The following is a 17925-nucleotide window of genomic DNA, read 5'->3' as shown; positions in this document are numbered from 1 at the left end:
CCATTTGGCTTCACCTTGCCTATTGCTCTGAAACGTCAGAGGCTGCCCAGAGCAGCCCAAACCCAGGGTGTGAGATCAGATCTTTGATGCTTTCTAAGGCACCAGGTTTGCTGTATTTCCCTGCCTTGCAAACAAGGTACAAGCACTGGCATAACCCAATGCTGTGCTGATACCAAACCCATGAACGCAACTTACATTTTATGTGAAAAATCACTTTTTTCTCCAGTTCTCCTGCAACCTGTTGAACTCATGTAACCACAGGTGGCCACCAGGGCTGAGAGAGGGACCTGGCACTGGAATGTGGCGAGCAAACTCCTGGGATCATTCTGGCATTCATGACAAACTTGTTTTAGAAGTTTGAGGCTTGAAAAGAACATTCTTGAGACTGCAATCCAATTTGTCACATATGTAGGATTTCAACACAGATAAATATCAGATTTAATTAGAGACACTGATCAGTTAAAGCCAACTGGAACAGTCTGAGTCCATGGCATTTACTATTAAAAGCAAATTTCGAGGCAGGGAGTAGGAATGCTCTGGTTCCGGGTGGTTCATTCTCACCAATACACCAAGATCAGGAATTACATACAGCTATATATCCAGAATATTATAATCTTAACAAAGAATTTCACATATCTGTTTTCCAAATAGAGGGTTAAGTACTTATAAAGACCTTCACTATTTTTTTACAGAGATAAGCATCACCTTTTAAAATTGCATCAACATTTCCTGTAACTCTTAGAGCTGAAGAAAACCCATCATTTGTAGCAACACTGTCACACAAAAGGAACATTACAACAAAGATTCACTGGAGATGTGAGTGGTGCAAACCCAGAGCTGATCTGGCTGTACCTGCCCAGGTCAATGTAAAATTAGTCATTAGAAAGACACCAGTTAATGACACTTTTAACCACTCCTCCCCAACCTTTTGTAACGCAGTAAATGATAAACACCCTCATGGGGAGTCACCTTGACTGTGTGGGGATTTAGTTTAGCTTTCTTTAACTCTTTTACATTTTTTATTAGAGCAAATAGTTTGACTGTGATACAAGTTAGACTTGTTGGTATCTAATCACCCAATCTCCACACAGAGCTATTTTAAGTGCCTGTAATGTGCACAAGGCCATTAAAATCACACCAGCATGAAATGTGTATATATAGAGGAAGTTCGTGGGGCTTCCTTAGCTCTGTACTTCAGACAACTTCCCACTCCAACCCAATCCTCCACAGCACCAGCAGGGAGATGTTCCCATGCTCAGGGAAAGCAAGGAGGGGTACTTGGAAAGGCAGGTGACCAAGGCCTGGCTGCTCATCAGCACTGCTGGCAATTAACTGCAGCAGGTAGGAAACTGCAGCAGTTCTGTTCTCAGACCATTTGAAGTTGTAACAAAGCTTTAATATCCACTAAAATGCACTGCTCCCACCACTCCCACCCCATCCTCTGGGAACAAGGACAGCACCTCTGCTCCTCCCTGCACAGCCCTGGAAGTGGAAGATGAAGAACTTGCTGCCTTGTACCTGGTGCTACCAAGATGATCCTGCTAAAATTCCCCTTTTCCCAGGTGGCCTGAGCTAAAGAGTGAAGGAGGAGCAGAGCCAGAACAATGTCCCTGCAGCAAGGGCCAAAGTCATCTTAGTTGCCATATCTGGCAAAAGAGAAGTTCAAAAATTCTTTAAAAAATCAGAGAACAGGCCTAAAGCACAGGAGAGTATTTCCATTTTTAGGAAGTTGAACTCCACGTGGTTTGAGTCACTCCTCCTGCAGTGTCCCACTGTACTTTGAACAGTCCCTGTGGCTGAGACTTCCCTGCACAACCAAGCCTTCAGATCTCACGCCTCTGCTCCAGCTCAACAGGAAGAGCTGAAAGCCAGCAGGGAATTCACAGAAACTCCTGGCCCAGCCTCCCCTGTGTGTATTCCTGAGGCACCATTCCAGGCTGCTCCAGGCACACTGAGCACATCAACACCAGCACCACCACATCCCCAGACCAGGCACAGCTCTCCTTTCTCCTTGCAGCCTCTTCCTAAATCCCACCTGGTATTTCTGCTCACCCCTAATCCAACCAGGGCATGCCTTTGGTTTGAGAGATCATCATCCTGGGTGTGTAACCTGTGGGACGAAATGGCAGAGTTGGTGCTGCCCTCTCCTCCCACTCCCTGAGCTCTGGGCAGGGGGCACATCCCAGCTCTGGGGCTTTTGGAGACTCCAGACTGAAGACAAACCCCAAGCAGCACACCCACACTGCCTGAGTTCCCCTGGCAAAGCTGTTAAAAGAGACAGGACCTTGGCCAAACCCTTCTCACCCCCTGAACCACATCAGGCACCCAAGTCCTCACTCAGGTCAGCACCACCAGCATCTCCTCATCTTCCCAGACTCTGAGGCAAAACCATCAAAGGGCAGGGTGGCCAGGAATCCTGCACGGGGATCCGACCCCAAACACCTCACCTCATCTTCCCAGACTCTGTGGGGCAAAACCATCAAAGGGCAGGCTGGCCAGGGACCCTGCACGGGGATCCGACCCCAAACACCTCACCTCATCTTCCCAGACTCCGTGAGGCAAAACCATCAAAGGGCAGGCTGGCCAGGAATCCTGCACGGGGATCCGACCCCAAACACCTCACCTCATCTTCCCAGACTCCGTGAGGCAAAACCATCAAAGGGCAGGCTGGCCAGGGACCCTGCACAGGCAGCCCATGCACAGGATCCAATGCCAAACACCCAGCAGGCAGCGGTGCACCTTCAAAGCCTGCTGCAACACCTCCACTTCCTTCGAGACATCCTCAGCTAACTCCAGGGCTTCTTCAATCCCAATGGGTTTTGTGAGCAAGAGGAATCAAACAGTTAATTGGTTAATTGGCTGCCATGAAAGCCCAATTTTGGCTAGCAAGGATAAACAGGCCGAGAGGGAACGTGCAGGATCCCAGCTCCGTGTGGGGCACACCCAGCTGCGGGGGCACACCCAGCTCCCATGATTTCATCCTTTTTCTTAAAAGGAAGGGGAAAAAGAGCTGGAGAGCCTGCCTGTAACAAGGAATGATGTTTTCAGAAGGCATTTAAGAATACCTGAAGCTGCCTTAATGCTGCATCCAAAGATGCCTGTTGATTGTTTTAAATATTCTTTTTACCATGGGCAAGGGGCATCTCAGGAGCTGGCACAGGACACTTCTCCCAGCTTGTGCATCAAGCAGGGCATCACCACAAATCCTGCCCTGAAATCATGTGCATGAGCCTAAAATGCTACTCTGTCAGCTTTTAATAAAACACACTCCCAGAGGAGCTGTTTAAAAAGGAGACATTGAAAATAACTGTCCTGCAACAACACAATTAACACAAAAACACCGACACACAAAGAGGAACATGCCCTGGTGTCACCAAGAGCTACTTATGGAAGTGTACATAAAATCTTAACTTCCACATTCTATGTGATGGTGAAGAAGAAAAACACAGAAAAAAGTATAACATTTCCTACTAAAACAATACAGCTTTGCCCAAAAAAGCACAAACAGGATGATTCTCCAGCACACGTTTAGAGGATCACTGTGATGGTGCAAATACAGAAGCAGCAGTCACCTTCAGAGTTTTATCACTGGAATAAGGAACACAACTAAAAACAAGAGTTTACACAGAATTCAAGTAGTTTTTGAATGTGTCCAGACAGAGAAAAAACCCCAGCTTCTCAAAAGCATGAAGTTTCATGTTTGTGTCCCTCACCTTCTGACACAGAGGCTCCATGCCAAGGGAGGGGATTGGGTTTGGGATGGCTCCTGGAGCACTTGGGACCTGCTCTGCCAGAGGAAAGGCTGGGATAGCACCAGGATCCCAAAATTCCATCCCAGGAACTCGGAATCACAGGGGGAGGCTGCACAGGTGAACACAGGAAACCCTGAGCCACCATCCTGCTCGGCTATTTTGATGAGAATGAACTTTTCCACAGCTCCAGCTCCCTCTTTCCAAGGTTTCATTTGAGCTCTTGGGAATACAATTCAAACACAATTGTACTGGTAATATGATACAAATATAAATCAGATTCACCACTAACTGAAACATAAACGTTTCTCATTCCTACAATACAAACACAAATGCTTCTATCCCACCCCTCACATCAGTTCCTACTGCACATTCACCAGGGAGAACACAAAGTGCCCCAAGAGCTGTCTGGGAACACCTTTGTGCGTACTGAGGGTGGGAGAACTTTAAATAAAAATAATCAAAAAGTGAGTTGGCCAAGGTCTGGTTAATGTTCGACAAGAACTCCCAGGGAGGGCAGAGCCAGCAGTTTGCTGCAGGCACTTCTCCTTCCCACTCACTCTGGAGCACCCAGAAATCCCCAGCGAGCAGGATGTGCCTGGGCCTGTGCTGCTGCCCAGACAAAGCAGCACAAATCCTTCACCACCGTTAGCTGAGAGAATTCCAGAGCACTCCTGTGGGAGCACTGCCTTCATTCCAGTGTCTCGTGCAAGTGATTACATCCTGCTTTTGGGTTTGAGCTGCCACAGTTCCCTTCACCCCTCAAATATCAGGTTACCTGAGGATCGGTCAGCCTCTTCCACCTGGGAAGCCAACACACAGCGATGGTGGATAAAAGAATTACAGTGATCATTTGTAACTCAACACTAACCACTGGAAAGGGACTTGGGGATCCTTTAGAAAGAGGCTCTCTAAGTGTAATATTTCATTTAACAAGTCCAGATGAGAACTGGGTGCATCATTCATCACACATGAGATTCAGCCCACAGAAGCAAGGGAGAAAGGGAGTTTGGGTTGGAAGAGACCTCCTGCCAAGGTAAGGTAAGAGAACTAAGGTGAGAGCGAACCCCCAGCAACTGGATTTTAGAAGCCAAGTCAAGGAGGACATTTCTAAATTCAGCACTTGCAGTGCAGCTCATTTAAAACCATTTTTAAGCCCATTTTAAAATCATACTACTAAAACAGCTTAAAATTGTTTATAACCAAGAATTTGCAAGACTGGTTTGATGTAATTCACTCAAGGGACCTTAAAAATGCACAACCACACATCTTAAATGTCTCATTTTTGTGCAGAAGTACTAACCAGGAGGGAACACGTCTGGTCCCCCCTCCCTGATGAACACAGAAATTAATTCCCAACTCTTCTCCCTCACAGGGAGCTGCACAAAGGACATCAGTCCCACCTTTCTGTCCTGTCCCTTCAGGAAGGGGAGGGGAACAGGAGAGCCCAGCAAGTGAGAGCACAGAACCCTGCTCCCTCCTCCTCTCTGCATGGCAGGGAGCAGAGGGAGGGTCACTGCTCCAGCCACTGTCCCTCAGTGCCCAGGCTCCATCCTGGGAGACACCCCAGGTCCCACAGTGCCACCCATGAGACACCCCAGGTCCCACAGTGCCACCCTGACTCAGAGCAAAGGGACTGACACCACAAAGCCACAAAAATTGTCATTTTCTGCACCTAGGCCAGGCCAGGTGAGGATTCCAGGCCAGAAAAGGCACTGGAGCCTCAATGAACTCCTGCCTCAAGGAGCAGCCCCAGCCAGGAGAGGGAGGTGAAGCTGCTGCTGCTCAATGAAGCTGATTTCCAACCTTGCCTTCCCAAGGCTCTGCATTTCTATTTGCTCCATCCTGCAATATCTGCTCTGAGGAACGGGGGCTTTCCCAACCAGGCAGTGAAACTCCTTACCTGAGATGCCAGGGCTGAGGAGATCGCCTCACCAGCAGTGCACACTGGCCTCCAGCTCAGCCAGCCACCAGGAGCACTCTTTCCTTTCTCAGTTAAATCTTCCCAGCCAACTTCAGCCCAGTTCCACCTCCCACTCAGCCAAGGACATCCTCCCCATCTTTTCCACTCTCCATCGCTGGGAGAGTTTTTAATTCCCCCAGTGTAAAGATGGACCATCAAAAATTCAGCATTTTTACATGCAATCCTTTCATGTCCACACAGGCTAACCAAAGCATATTCTAATACAGTTTCCAACAAATTTCTGCCCTTTAATTGGGCAGAAACTTAATAACCCAATTCCTGCGCCTACATGTTCATCTGCTTAAACTTTGAAGCCAAGACAATTGGCATTTAGATTTTATTAAGCAATAGTTATTCAGACATCTAACATTAATCTGGCTATTATCATTCTGACTTCCTCCCAATAATTTACTTTCATAAAAGACATCATTACATTTGAGTGCTATGAACTCTGTGGCAGCAGGATTAAGAAAGTATTCACGTGACAGAAATTCTCAGATAAATCTGCTCTGTGTAAGATTTGAAACAGCAGACAAGGCTTTAATGAGGTGCCATCTAAACCAGGAGTGAAAAGGCAAAAGGGAAAATCACACTCAAGGTGCACAGCCTTCTCCCACCTCAACTACAGAAGAGGAAAGGAGAGAAGTTTATCAGAGCCTTCACCCTGGTTTACTGCCACTTCCTCCAGCCCTGGTGTAAGATCATGTCTGCACTGTCTCACAAGGCATTTATCTTGGACTTCCCATGGTGACCAAGGTTCCCCCACTGTGCTCACCCCCCACTCAGGGTTTGAGATGATAATTCTGCAATGTGCTGGTGAGGGATGGAGGGAGAGCAGGAGGATGCTGGGGAGCAGGGCAGCCAGAATTAAAAACTGCATTGTTCAATGATTTAACTCTCCCCAGAACCCTGGGAAACCACTCAGGGTGAGCCACAGAACAAGTGAGAGGCCCAAAGAGAAATCTGTGTCCCGGCTGTTCCCAGCACAAGTGCAGGGGAAGCCCCAAAACCACCGGGGTGGATCCAGGGCAGCAGCAATGGATTTACCACATTATCACCAATTCATTATTATCTGTACCTCTTCAGAAGTGGTGCCTGGAACTCTCACAGGGCACTGCTCCCCACTGGCAGCCGCAGCAGTGCTAGGATTGCTTTACAGACTTCACAAAACCCACAATTCTGAGTACAGAGAAGTGAGAACACAAGTTTTCCCTCCCGGTTTTCAGCCCTAACTCATATTCAAAGGTTCACCAAACTCAGCATCATTTCCTACTTGTCTAAAATCTGCTGTCAGAACATGACAGCTTTGACACCTCGCATGCTTCCTGGTACCCTCAAACTTTCTTTTTAAATTTCATCATGCTGAAGATGAGAGCACAGAGCAGTTAAACTCTGGAAAAACCTAGGGAAGAGGAGCATTTAAGATTTGCAGGCAAAGCAAAAAAATTTGGAAGCGAGAGGAAGGGCCCAGAACTATCTAGAGAGGGAAGCTGAAATGCAGCAGGAAAGCCACAGCTTTAATGTGCTGTGCTTCCAAACAAACACTGCTCAAAACCTTGCAAAGTTTTCACTTTTCACCCTGCCCACTGAATGCCACCTGTACTTTATAATCCCCCTGAGCAGATCCAGAAAAACATTCCCATTTCTGCCCCCACTGAGTAACAGGGCATTTAGTGAGGTGTCTTTTACCTCAGGAAAACAGTTGATAAATGTTTATTTAGCTGCACAAACTCTTTTAATATAAATGACATCATATTTTCCCAAAATAACAATGTTTGGTTTTTTTCCCCCCAAAGTGTTTTTTTACAACTTTTTGCACTTTTCTGGATGTGGCCCTAAACCAAAAGACAATAAACTTCAAAACACAGAATTCTACCAAGACATTTCACTTCCAGCCAGGGAGACTCGGTGAGTTTTGCCACCAGAACGAGAAATTCAGCTTTTTGTGGCATGAAGTTAAAGACAAACACAAGGACACTGCAAAAACTGAGTCAAAATTCAGTTGGGTTTCAAAACCCTTCATGCAAGAGGCCACTTCACACTGAGCTGGGTCAGAGCTGGAGCCTGGAAATGTCCCTGAAACAGCCAAAACTGCCTCAAGTGCCCCAGAAATTCCATGGTGGAACTGCTGCAGCTCAGCAGGCACCAGGCACTGATGGGCACCCCAGCCAGGGGCTCAATTAATGGAATTCTTCTAAGCACAAGTTCAAATTAAATTTTTTAAAGGTATGATTCACTATTCACAGTGAGAGTCACACATAATAATTTTTAAAAATTGAATAGCACATTGAAATAAATTGTATAGCAAGGAATCAGCCCATTAGAGCAGCTAATGAGATCCAAATCTCCTACTCTAAAATAGCAATGAAGATTAAACCACACCCATTTCTGACCATCTTGAGCTTCAGGTCTGTCAGCAAATCATGACTGGACGGATTTAAACATTCCTCTGAATAAATAAGAAAAACCAAACAAAAACATTTCTGAACGCCAGTTCAGCATGGACCTTGCTTCACTTGGCCAGGAAATAATGCAACTTTTTCCACTAAAAAAAAAAAAAGAGAAAGCTGAAAAAAAAAAACCTGAAGAAAAAACCTGAAGAAAGTATTTTTCAGGCGGTTATTAGTGATTAACAAATTTAAGCTGAAGACTACTTGTTAAAAGTCTCCTATTAAAACATATTTCTGGTAATTATTGGCTGAGAATGTGTCACAGTGCAAAGTCCTTACTTGTGTTTTTTGCTCATTAAATATAATTAGTGGAGCTCTTTCAGCACGAGCAATTGCTCCAGGAAAAACCTTTTCACCCTTTATCTTTTAAAGGCTGCTTCACACCAAACACCAGTTTCCACCATGGCAAATCAATGCTATAATATGATGCTAATTTATCCTATCAGCATCAGAAGGCTAAATTACATCTAAATTAATTAATTTTAAAATAAATTAATTACCCAGAAAGCCCAAACTTCACCAGGCACTTTAAACCAATATTCCATGTGGCCACAGTGCTTTTCACCCAGAGCCAGGGGGATTCCAGCAGCTCCACAGCTGTGAGAGTCAGAGGGGAACTGCAAGGCTCAATGGGAAATGTCAAACAAACACAGCACCAAAATATAACAACCTCCTCAAAGCACACAAACAAACTCTCAGGAAGCTCTGTTCCATAGAGGACAGCTCAGAACATAAAAAAAAAAACCAAAATAAACAAAATAGAAGAAAGGAAAAATATCAGTACATGAATCCATTTAACCTCCTCTTGGCCAATCTGTGTGCTTCAAGGCCTCTTGAAGTTACAAAAATACAATAATATTAGGAGCTTTTTGTAAAATCCAGCATTTTTCACTCATCAATTTCCATTAGGTTTATTTTATTTATGCCAAAGCACAGGACAACTTGTTGAAGTTACAACATGTTCCCTTAAGTTCTTCAACCTGTTTCCCATATTCAATTCTCTGAAATTTCCATGCAAATGTTTTCAAATCTGGATTTTGACCAAAGAATTTTAAAAATATCTTTAAATAAGGAAATGCTTATGTTAATTGTAATGCAATTGGAAAGTTACATTGGCAGATCTCTCAAATTATTTTTTTTTCCACAGAAACTCTGGTTATTCCTCTGCCCACGAAACGCACGACATCACACAAACCAAATTCCCATTTTGATGTAGCTTTTTTTGGTTTGCTGTTCCCCTTCCCTGTGGGAAAAACAGAATTATAGAATTGTTTAGGCTGGAAAAGCCCTCCAAGCTACTCAAGTCCAACATTCCCACTGCCCCAAGTCCCCCAGGTGCCACCTGCACATTTAAAGCCAGGCAGGGATGGGGCTCCAGCCCCCTTCCCATGCAGGTATTTTCCCAATTTCCAGCCTGAAGCTCCCCTGGCACAGCTCCAGGCTGTTTTCCCCTGTCCTGAGCCTTTGGGATTTCCTGAACACTTCCTCCTCCCCGAGTTCCTCTGCAGCCCAGGCACACAAAGGGAACTGGGGACTCTGATCCCTTCATCCTCCTCGCTTTAATGATTTGTGCACATCAAAGCCTGATTAAAACCATTTAAGCACTTCCATCACTGAAATCTCTTTAACGTCTTTTGGAAATTAAATTAAATGCAGAAACAAAACATCTCCATGTGAATGCACAAAGCTGGACAATTGCGGTCAGGTTTGAGCTTTAATAGTCATGCCAGCAGGAATGGGGGAATACATGGGAGTACACAGTTTTGGAAGCCTAATTTATATAAAAATATAGCAGAAAACCAATATAAATATCTAATACTCATTTAAAATCAGACATCTTCAAGAGAATCACACCAAGGAAAGTGAACATTAGAAATTTCAAAGGAAAATGAAGTGAAAAACTGGATGACTGTTCAATGGCATGACATTTCCACAGGAACCAACTGTTGAGGGAAATATCTACTCTGGAACAATTTACCTCTGTGAAATCTTAGAATCCCAGCTAAGGACAAGTGGAAAGAGTTTCCTCTGTCTCAGGAGTTGAACTTGTCACTGATCACAAACACTGTTTTCCCAGTGTCTGGTTGTGCAAATTAAACATCCTTTATTTTTCTTCTTAAACTGGAAAATGTCTGTCATTGAAGTGATGGATGACAGTGAGGCACCGAGGCCTGCCCCCACTTCCAGGAGATGACAAAGTGACACCAAAACCTGGCTGCCCTCCCATTCTACCACCAAAGCTTACAGAGTTGGAAAAGCCCAAAGGTTTGGGATGTGCTTTGGTTTGGGGCCTTTTGTGACATTGCCAATCCTCAGGCAGCTGCAGGAGGAGCACAACCATCCCAGGGCTCATTTCTGCCCCTCCACGAGGAACCCACTGAGCTGAAAGGCTGAGGGGAGCGTCCAGCCCAAAGGACAAACAGCTTCAAGCCGCTCTGGAAACTGCAAATAATGTGGGAACATCAATCCTTCAGAAAAACCACGCTGAAGAGAAGCACAGCATTGTCCTGCCTCTGGTCTCCTACCTCTCCAAGCTCCCAGTGCAGTACTGGGAACAGTCAGGAGCTGCTCTGGGGCTGCAGGGGAGCACACCTACCCACAGGGAGAGATGTGGAATCATAAAACTGCCTCTCCTGGAGACCATGATCACTACAGGACTGCACATTAGTAAAAGTACACTCTATTTTCTTAATTATAAAACACGAAAGCAGCACGTTCAAGTAATTTATCAATAAATGTGACATGAATAAAAACTAAGATGAACTGTAAAAAAAAAAGAAAAGGCAGTAAAAGGGGGCTCTGAGCTGCCTCATGAGGTGTTGTTTTCCATAAAAAGATGAGCAGGAAGATTTCTCTTAATGAGCTGTTAACAGAAGGAAATTAGTTCAAGACTTCAGGGCAAGAACTTCCTTATTCCAGGTTTGTACAGTTTGGAGTACAAGGAGATTTTTCTTCCTGCTGGTACCTGGTGCTACTGGCAGCTCCTAACCCAGGTTTTACATTCATCAGCAGGAATTAATGAACCCAGTAAAACAAGAGACAAGACAACCCAAGGAAAACTCCCAGCACCGGGGAGAAAAGACAGAGTGAGGGAAAGGGGGTTTGAAACACAGAGCTGAAGAAAGAAACTCGGGAAGCAGCAAAGTCTGAGAGCCTGGGGAGGTGGCAGACCCCAAAGCACACACGAGCTGCAGGGAACAGGGAATTGTGGCTGGGCCAGCCCCAGAGCTGTGCCACCCTGAGCTCTGAGCGCCAGCTCTGCCCCTGGCAAGGGCTCAGTGAGCTGGCACCCAGGCAAGCAGCCCAAGGAGAATGGAGTGGATTCCTGCAGGACAGAGGCACAGGGAGAGCAGCACAGCTGCAGCACTCGGGGCTGGCTGTGCTCAGAGCTCCTCGGTGACAGGAAGGAGCAGGGGCAGTGCTGGATTTCCCAAGCAGTGACAGCAGCCCTGTCATTTCACAAGCTGCACTGCATCTCCTTAGTCATTAGTGACTGCCGACAAGGAGTCACTACTCTCATCCTGCCACAGAGGAGTAATTGCCACACAAGTCCTTTCATCCTGACTTTTGCAATTCTATGAACTTGATTGCTTATTTTCTTAGTTTAACACAGTTAGCAGGATATTTTACATACCTCTAACCCTGCTCTGGCTAAATGTAATCTGTTAAAGTTTCTTGACTCGTTTCCAAACACTCCCTCTTCACCCTACAGCCCCTCCATCTCCCCACAGCTCGGGGTGTTCTGTTCCCCCAGTTCACAGAAGGTGACACCAACCTCAGTTTGGTTTTGGCACATACTCTGAGGTAGACACTGAAGGTGAAGGAGGACAGGGGGTCTTGCTGGGAAGGGACCTCAAAGCCCATCCAGTGCCACCCTTGCCATGGCAGGGACACCTCCCCCTGTCCCAGGGACACCTCCCCCTGTCCCAGGTGCTCCCAGCCTGGCCTTGGGCACTGCCAGGGATCCAGGGCCACCACAGCTGCTCTGGGCACCCTGTGCCAGGGCCGCACGCCCCCACAGGGAAGGATTCCTTCTGTGTATCTAATCTAAACTGAAGTTTAGGTATCTAGGCTCAAATGTTGTTATTTGCGAGCCTCTGCTGAAGATAACTGTGACATAGTAGCGAGAGAAAGGAAACAGGCCTGCAGAACAAACCACAGGTGAGTAACAAACTGAAATTATGTGGCCAAGAACAATTATTGCCACAGAAAAGAAACCTCAGTCACCAAAAACTCCAGACCATTCCTACATCCTCACAGAGGGGGACTCCAAACACGGCATGGAGCTCACACTGCTCCCTGTGAGCTCAGCACACACATCCCTGTGGCTCTGGGAAGCTGCTCAAGCTCTCTCCGTGCCCAAATCCGCCCAGGGCTGAGGCGCTGCCTTCCTGGCTCGGCTCTCAAGACAACCCTCAGTACTTCTGCCCTCAACACTGCACATGTCCCATGATCTGGAGCAGAGGGTAAGAGCAGTGGTGATGACATAACCCCTAAACTGAGAGGATGAGCAGGGAGGGAGGGAGGGAGGGAGGCACCAGAGCAGTCACGAGCAGCTCTGGCCCCTGTCCCAAGCACTGGAAACGCACTGAGGGACACGATGACAGCAGCTCCACCATCACCTGGTGACAGAGCCCTGCTGCCAGGCAGGCGGTGCCAAGGGCTGCTGTCTCAGTCAGTAAGGTCACTGTGAGTGCCCTTAGTCACATCCGACGGGAGCACCCACGCTGGAAACCACGGGGGCAGCACCGCCCGCCGGCAGCCACGGGAGCAACTGGTGGCAAATGCCACCCTGCCACGGGCCAGCTGCCACCTCAGGACGCGTTTCTGCTGCAGCTCCTCATCCACCAGGCCCCCAAGGAGCCAACTCCATGGTTTGTGCAGACAGAAATGTGGCATCTTCTCGTTAAGGGTTGTAACCGTGCAAAAGCATCTGCGCATTCCAGCTTCCCAAAAACCCATGCTGGAAATCCAAGCCATATTTCACTGGGTTTTATCGTGATTTATCATGTCCAGGTCACTAGAACTGGCAAGAATGCTAAACACATAAATATGAGTTATTTTTCTGGGTTGCTGTGTGGTTTCTCACACAAAACCCAACCCGGGGGCTCAGTCTCACTCACTCAATGTCTGAGACAAGGAGAAAAGCCATGAAACAAGAACTGCAGAGATGTTTAGAGGAAATATCAGGGACCTGAGGCAGCTTTTGAGATCAGAGTTAAAATCCACTCTTCTCCTTCATTGCTGTTAAACTGATTGTACTGGAGTCCTGGTGCACACAATATGAAAAAGATTAAAAAAAGACAGCATCCAAAGGAGGGACACAGGGATGGGGAAGGGTGCGGAAGGACCAAGAAGGAGCTGCTGAGGGCACTGGGATTGTTCTGCTGGAGAAGAGGAGCCTGAGGTCAGAGCTCACTGGGGGCTGCAGCTCCAATCTCTGCTCCTGGGACAGGGATAGCACCCAGGGCAGGGCTGGAGCTGGGCCAGGGCAGGGTCAGGGTGGATTTTAGGGAAAGGTTCTTCCCCAGAGGGTGCTGGCACTGCCCCGGCTCCCCAGGGATGGGACACTGCTCCAGGGATGCCCAGGGTGGGATTTTGGGCTGTGCAGGGCCAGGAGCTGGGCTGGGTGATCCCGTGGGTCCCTCCCAGCTCAGGATACTCCAGGGTTGTCTCACTCCTGAGCACAGGAGAGTCTGCTCTCACACAGAGCTGCAAACACCCCGTGCAGGAGGCAGCAAATGCCAAAAATCAACATTGACACATTAATAAAGACAAGATATTAATACTGCCAAGAGATAAATTTTCCCTTTTGCTCCCGACCAACAAGACCTGCCCCAGTCCAAGCACTGAGTGCCTCCAGTGTGACACTGGGACTGTCCCTCACCTCGAGGCTGACACTTTAATCACGTTTTCCTCATTAGAGGAGCCATGAAAGGACCAATCAGGTGCACAACCACTCCTGCAAAGGACTTCACCAGCCCCTGTTTTGCAATAACCCCCCAGGCTGCAAATCCCCATCTGCCAGGGACCTGAGAGCAGAATTCGGTAGTTTTAAAGGAATGCCAGGAACTAGAAACACACCTGAGAGATCAGCAGCTGGAAGGGAGCCCGGGTGACAAACAAACACACGGGGCTGAGCAGAACCAGCTCAGGGACACCGAGGAAGGGCCTGATCAGTCCCACAGGGGCCTGGCTGCCAACACGGGGATGTTTAAAGCCACCAGTACTGCTGAGGAAATGATCAAACAAGGCTGAGATGGGGTGAGAGATGAGCTGGGGGCACAGCAGGCCCCACCTGCCCCTCTCAGGCTCCTTTTCCATCGTGCAGCACCTGCCGGGCTGTGAGCAGGGTTTGGGACAAGCACGGAGCTCTGCCCCAAAATGCAGCGGAACACTTGTCCAGAACAGAGGCACAGACGGCGCTGAACGCACCGGTACCGGGCCACAGCCTCAACAGCGGCTCGCTTTGTTCTGTTCGTGGGAAAAGGGGAAAAGGGAAAAACTCAGCGCAGAGCGCAGGACTGCTGAGCGGGGGCTCCTCTACCGAGTCCGGTGTACCCCCACCGGGAGGAGGCTTTACATAACAGCCCCCGGCTCCGGCCGCGTCCGAGCCCGGCCCCGCCTGCCCTGCCCGGGGCCGGTTCCATCGGCGGGCCCCGCCCGGGCCCCGAGCCCCGTCCCGGAGCGCTCCGGCCCCGAGCCCGTGCGGAGAGCAAAGGGGAAGGAACAAAGCCCTGACGTCAATGACCGGAACGGGATTAAATCCATCACCGGGGCGGGCAGCGCAGCGGCGCCGGCGGCACCGAGCCCAGCCCGGGTCCGGTGCCGGGAATACCCCGGCCGGTCCCCGGGAGGGACCCCCGCCCTCCGCCCGGCGTCACCGCGGGGCGCGCCCGGCCAAACCCGCGCTCCCCGGCGGGAGATGCGCCCGCAGCGGCCGATCCCGCCCCGGGCCCGGCGGTTCCGCCGCGGGGGCGGCCGGGGTGTCCCGGAGTGCCCGGCCCGAGGGCGGCGCGGCCCCGGCGCTGCCCCGCCGCCGGCGGAAGGCCCGGCCCGGCCGCGCTCACCTGCGCTGGCCGCTCCGCTAGGCCCGGACCATCTCCTGGCTGCCGCCACCGGCGAACGATGAGGCCCGAGGAGCCGCCGGCGAGTCACGGAGCGCCGGGGGGCGCGGGGCGGGCCCGGCCCGGGGGCGGGGGGCGGCTCACAAGCGGGCGGCCGCTCCGTAGGGGTCCCGGCGGTCCATGGCGGGCCGGCGCCGGGCTGGCGGCTCGCAGGGCGCGGGCAGGGCCGCGGCTCGGCCGGGGCTGCGCTGGGCCCGGTCCCGGTGCCGATCCCGTTCCCGGCCCGGTCCCGCCTGGCGCTTCCCGGCGGCCCCCGCGCGCCGCCGCCGCCCCGATCACGTGACGCGAAGGGAAACCACGTGACCCCGAAGGAGCGCGAGCGTAGGGGGCGTGGCGAGCGCCCGGCCCCGCCTCCCCCGCGCGGCGGCGGGAGAGTCACGTGGGGCAGCGCGCGGGGAGCGCCCCCGCGGCCGTGGCGCCCCCTGGCGGCGGCGAGCGGGAACCGGGACCGGCCCGGGGTCAGGGGGGAGGCTGGGCAGGAATTGCCGGCTGGCAGGGCGGGCAGGCCTGGCACAGGTGCCCAGAGCAGCTGGGGCTGCCCCTGCATCCCTGGCAGTGCCCAAGGCCGGGCTGGACACGGGCTGGGAGCCCCTGGGACAGTGGAGGTGTCCCTGCCATGGCAGGGGTGGCACTGATGGTGGCACTTTGAGGTCCTTCCAACCCAAACCATGCTGGGACTCTGGGATGCTCTGCTACTGTGGTGCCAAGGGTGCAACACACACGGCTGCTGAACAAAGGAGGCCCAGCTGAGGCAGGAGCCATGGTCCCAGGGCTGGTACAGGCACAGCTCAGGCAGCAGCCATGGTCCCAGGGCTGGTAAAGGCCCAGCTCGGGCAGGAGCCATGGTCCCAGGGCTGGTACAGGCACAGCTCAGGCAGCAGCCATGGTCCCAGGGCTGGTACAGGCACAGCTCAGGCAGGAGCCATGGTCCCAGGGCTGGTACAGGCACAGCTCAGGCAGCAGCCATGGTCCCAGGGCTGGTACAGGCACAGCTCAGGCAGGAGCCATGGTCCCAGCGCTGGTACAGGCACAGCTCAGGCAGGAGCCATGGTCCCAGGGCTGGTACAGGCACAGCTCAGGCAGCAGCCATGGTCCCAGGGCTGGTAAAGGACCAGCTCAGGCAGGAGCCATGGTCCCAGCGCTGGTACAGGCACAGCTCAGGCAGGAGCCATGGTCCCAGCGCTGTTACAGGCACAGCTCAGGCAGGAGCCATGGTCCCAGCGCTGGTACAGGCACAGCTCAGGCAGGAGCCATGGTCCCAGCGCTGTTACAGGCACAGCTGAGGCAGGAGCCATGGTCCCAGGGCTGGTACAGGCACAGCTCAGGCAGGAGCCATGGTCCCAGCGCTGGTACAGGCACAGCTCAGGCAGCAGCCATGGTCCCAGCGCTGGTACAGGCACAGCTCAGGCAGCAGCCATGGTCCCAGGGCTGGTACAGGCACAGCTGAGGCAGGAGCCATGGTCCCAGCGCTGGTACAGGCACAGCTGAGGCAGGAGCCATGGTCCCAGGGCTGGTACAGGCACAGCTGAGGCAGGAGCCATGGTCCCAGGGCTGGTAAAGGACCAGCTCACACAAACAGAATTTCTCAAGATAAATCCCTTTGCTGGAGAAGCTCCCATCTATTGAGGACTCCTCCCTAAGAAAACAAAGCAGTGCACTACCCCCCAGGGACTGTGCAGTGCACTGGCACCCAAGGCTGCTTCAGGCTGGGTTAATAAGGCCTGCACTCACAAATGGCGCTGTCTCCCCCTGCTCCTGCTCCCCTGTTTCTCCTTGAGAGGGGAGGGCTCTTCCCGAGGCTGTTTTCCATCAGCTGCTGCCCACAGCGAGCAGTGGCAGCTTTGCTCGGAATGGGAGGGATTGAAAAGGGCAGTGCCTGGAAGCACTCCGGGCTCACGGGGCTTTTGTAAAACTCCTCATCCACCGGCAGAGCTGAAGTGAGGCACTGACAGAGCAAAGCTCTGGCCAGGCTTGGAGTTACTCTGTAAAATAACAACACCTAGAGACAAAGTAACCAGAAAAAGCAAGAAGAGAAAGCCCAATATAAACATTGTATTTGAAACTAAACTTTTTTTTTTTTTTTAATCTTGATACAGAACGACTTCTGGCTGGAGAACCTCCTGGGGAGCAATCCTGCCCCTCTGTGAGGGAATGTCAGGGCAACTCCAGCTGAAACCTGCACACAAATATTTTAGATATTTGCAGTAAGCCTCAACTTAGCAACTAGTGTTTAATAATTGATTGACTTTCCCATTAAATGGCACAGTCACTGCACAAGATTGAACACCTTTCTGGTAGTTTTATTTACAGCCTGCAGCGTGTTCTGTAAAACACAGGAGTATCACAGACAGACACACAACATGGGGATTTTCAAACATTTAAATAAGTACAGTTTATTCCAAATTCTACACACTACTCTTTCCATAAAAATATAAAAAATAGTTTAGTTACTGTATTTAACCTAAAACAAGATACTTGAGAATTCTTCCACAAGTGATGCCCCCTCCCCCCAAAAGGGCACTCCAACAATAAGAAATTCAGGAGACTGCATCACCAAGTAAAATACTACCAGCAACTGCTCCAATCCACCAGCAAACCAAACAATTCCCACTCTGCATCCAGCACTCCCTGCTCTG

At 50.5% G+C, this 17925-nt stretch overlaps 1 protein-coding gene across 1 annotated transcript in view; it reads right to left on the bottom strand.

The window, feature by feature from the left end:
• AFF4 (ALF transcription elongation factor 4) overlaps positions 1 to 15332 on the bottom strand; it is a 41943-nt gene extending 26611 nt beyond the window's left edge. The window contains exon 1 of the mRNA XM_054287655.1: positions 15233 to 15332. The gene's annotated coding sequence lies outside the window, so the exon portion shown is untranslated. The remainder of the gene's footprint in view (positions 1 to 15232) is intronic.
• Between the last annotated feature and the right edge of the window lie 2593 nt (positions 15333 to 17925).

Source organism: Melozone crissalis, unplaced genomic scaffold, assembly GCF_028551555.1.
Source record: "Melozone crissalis strain CALT ecotype California unplaced genomic scaffold, PUWL_Pcris_2 ptg000061l_1, whole genome shotgun sequence".
Taxonomy (NCBI): domain Eukaryota; kingdom Metazoa; phylum Chordata; class Aves; order Passeriformes; family Passerellidae; genus Melozone; species Melozone crissalis.
This window is presented reverse-complemented; position numbering and strand designations above follow the sequence as displayed.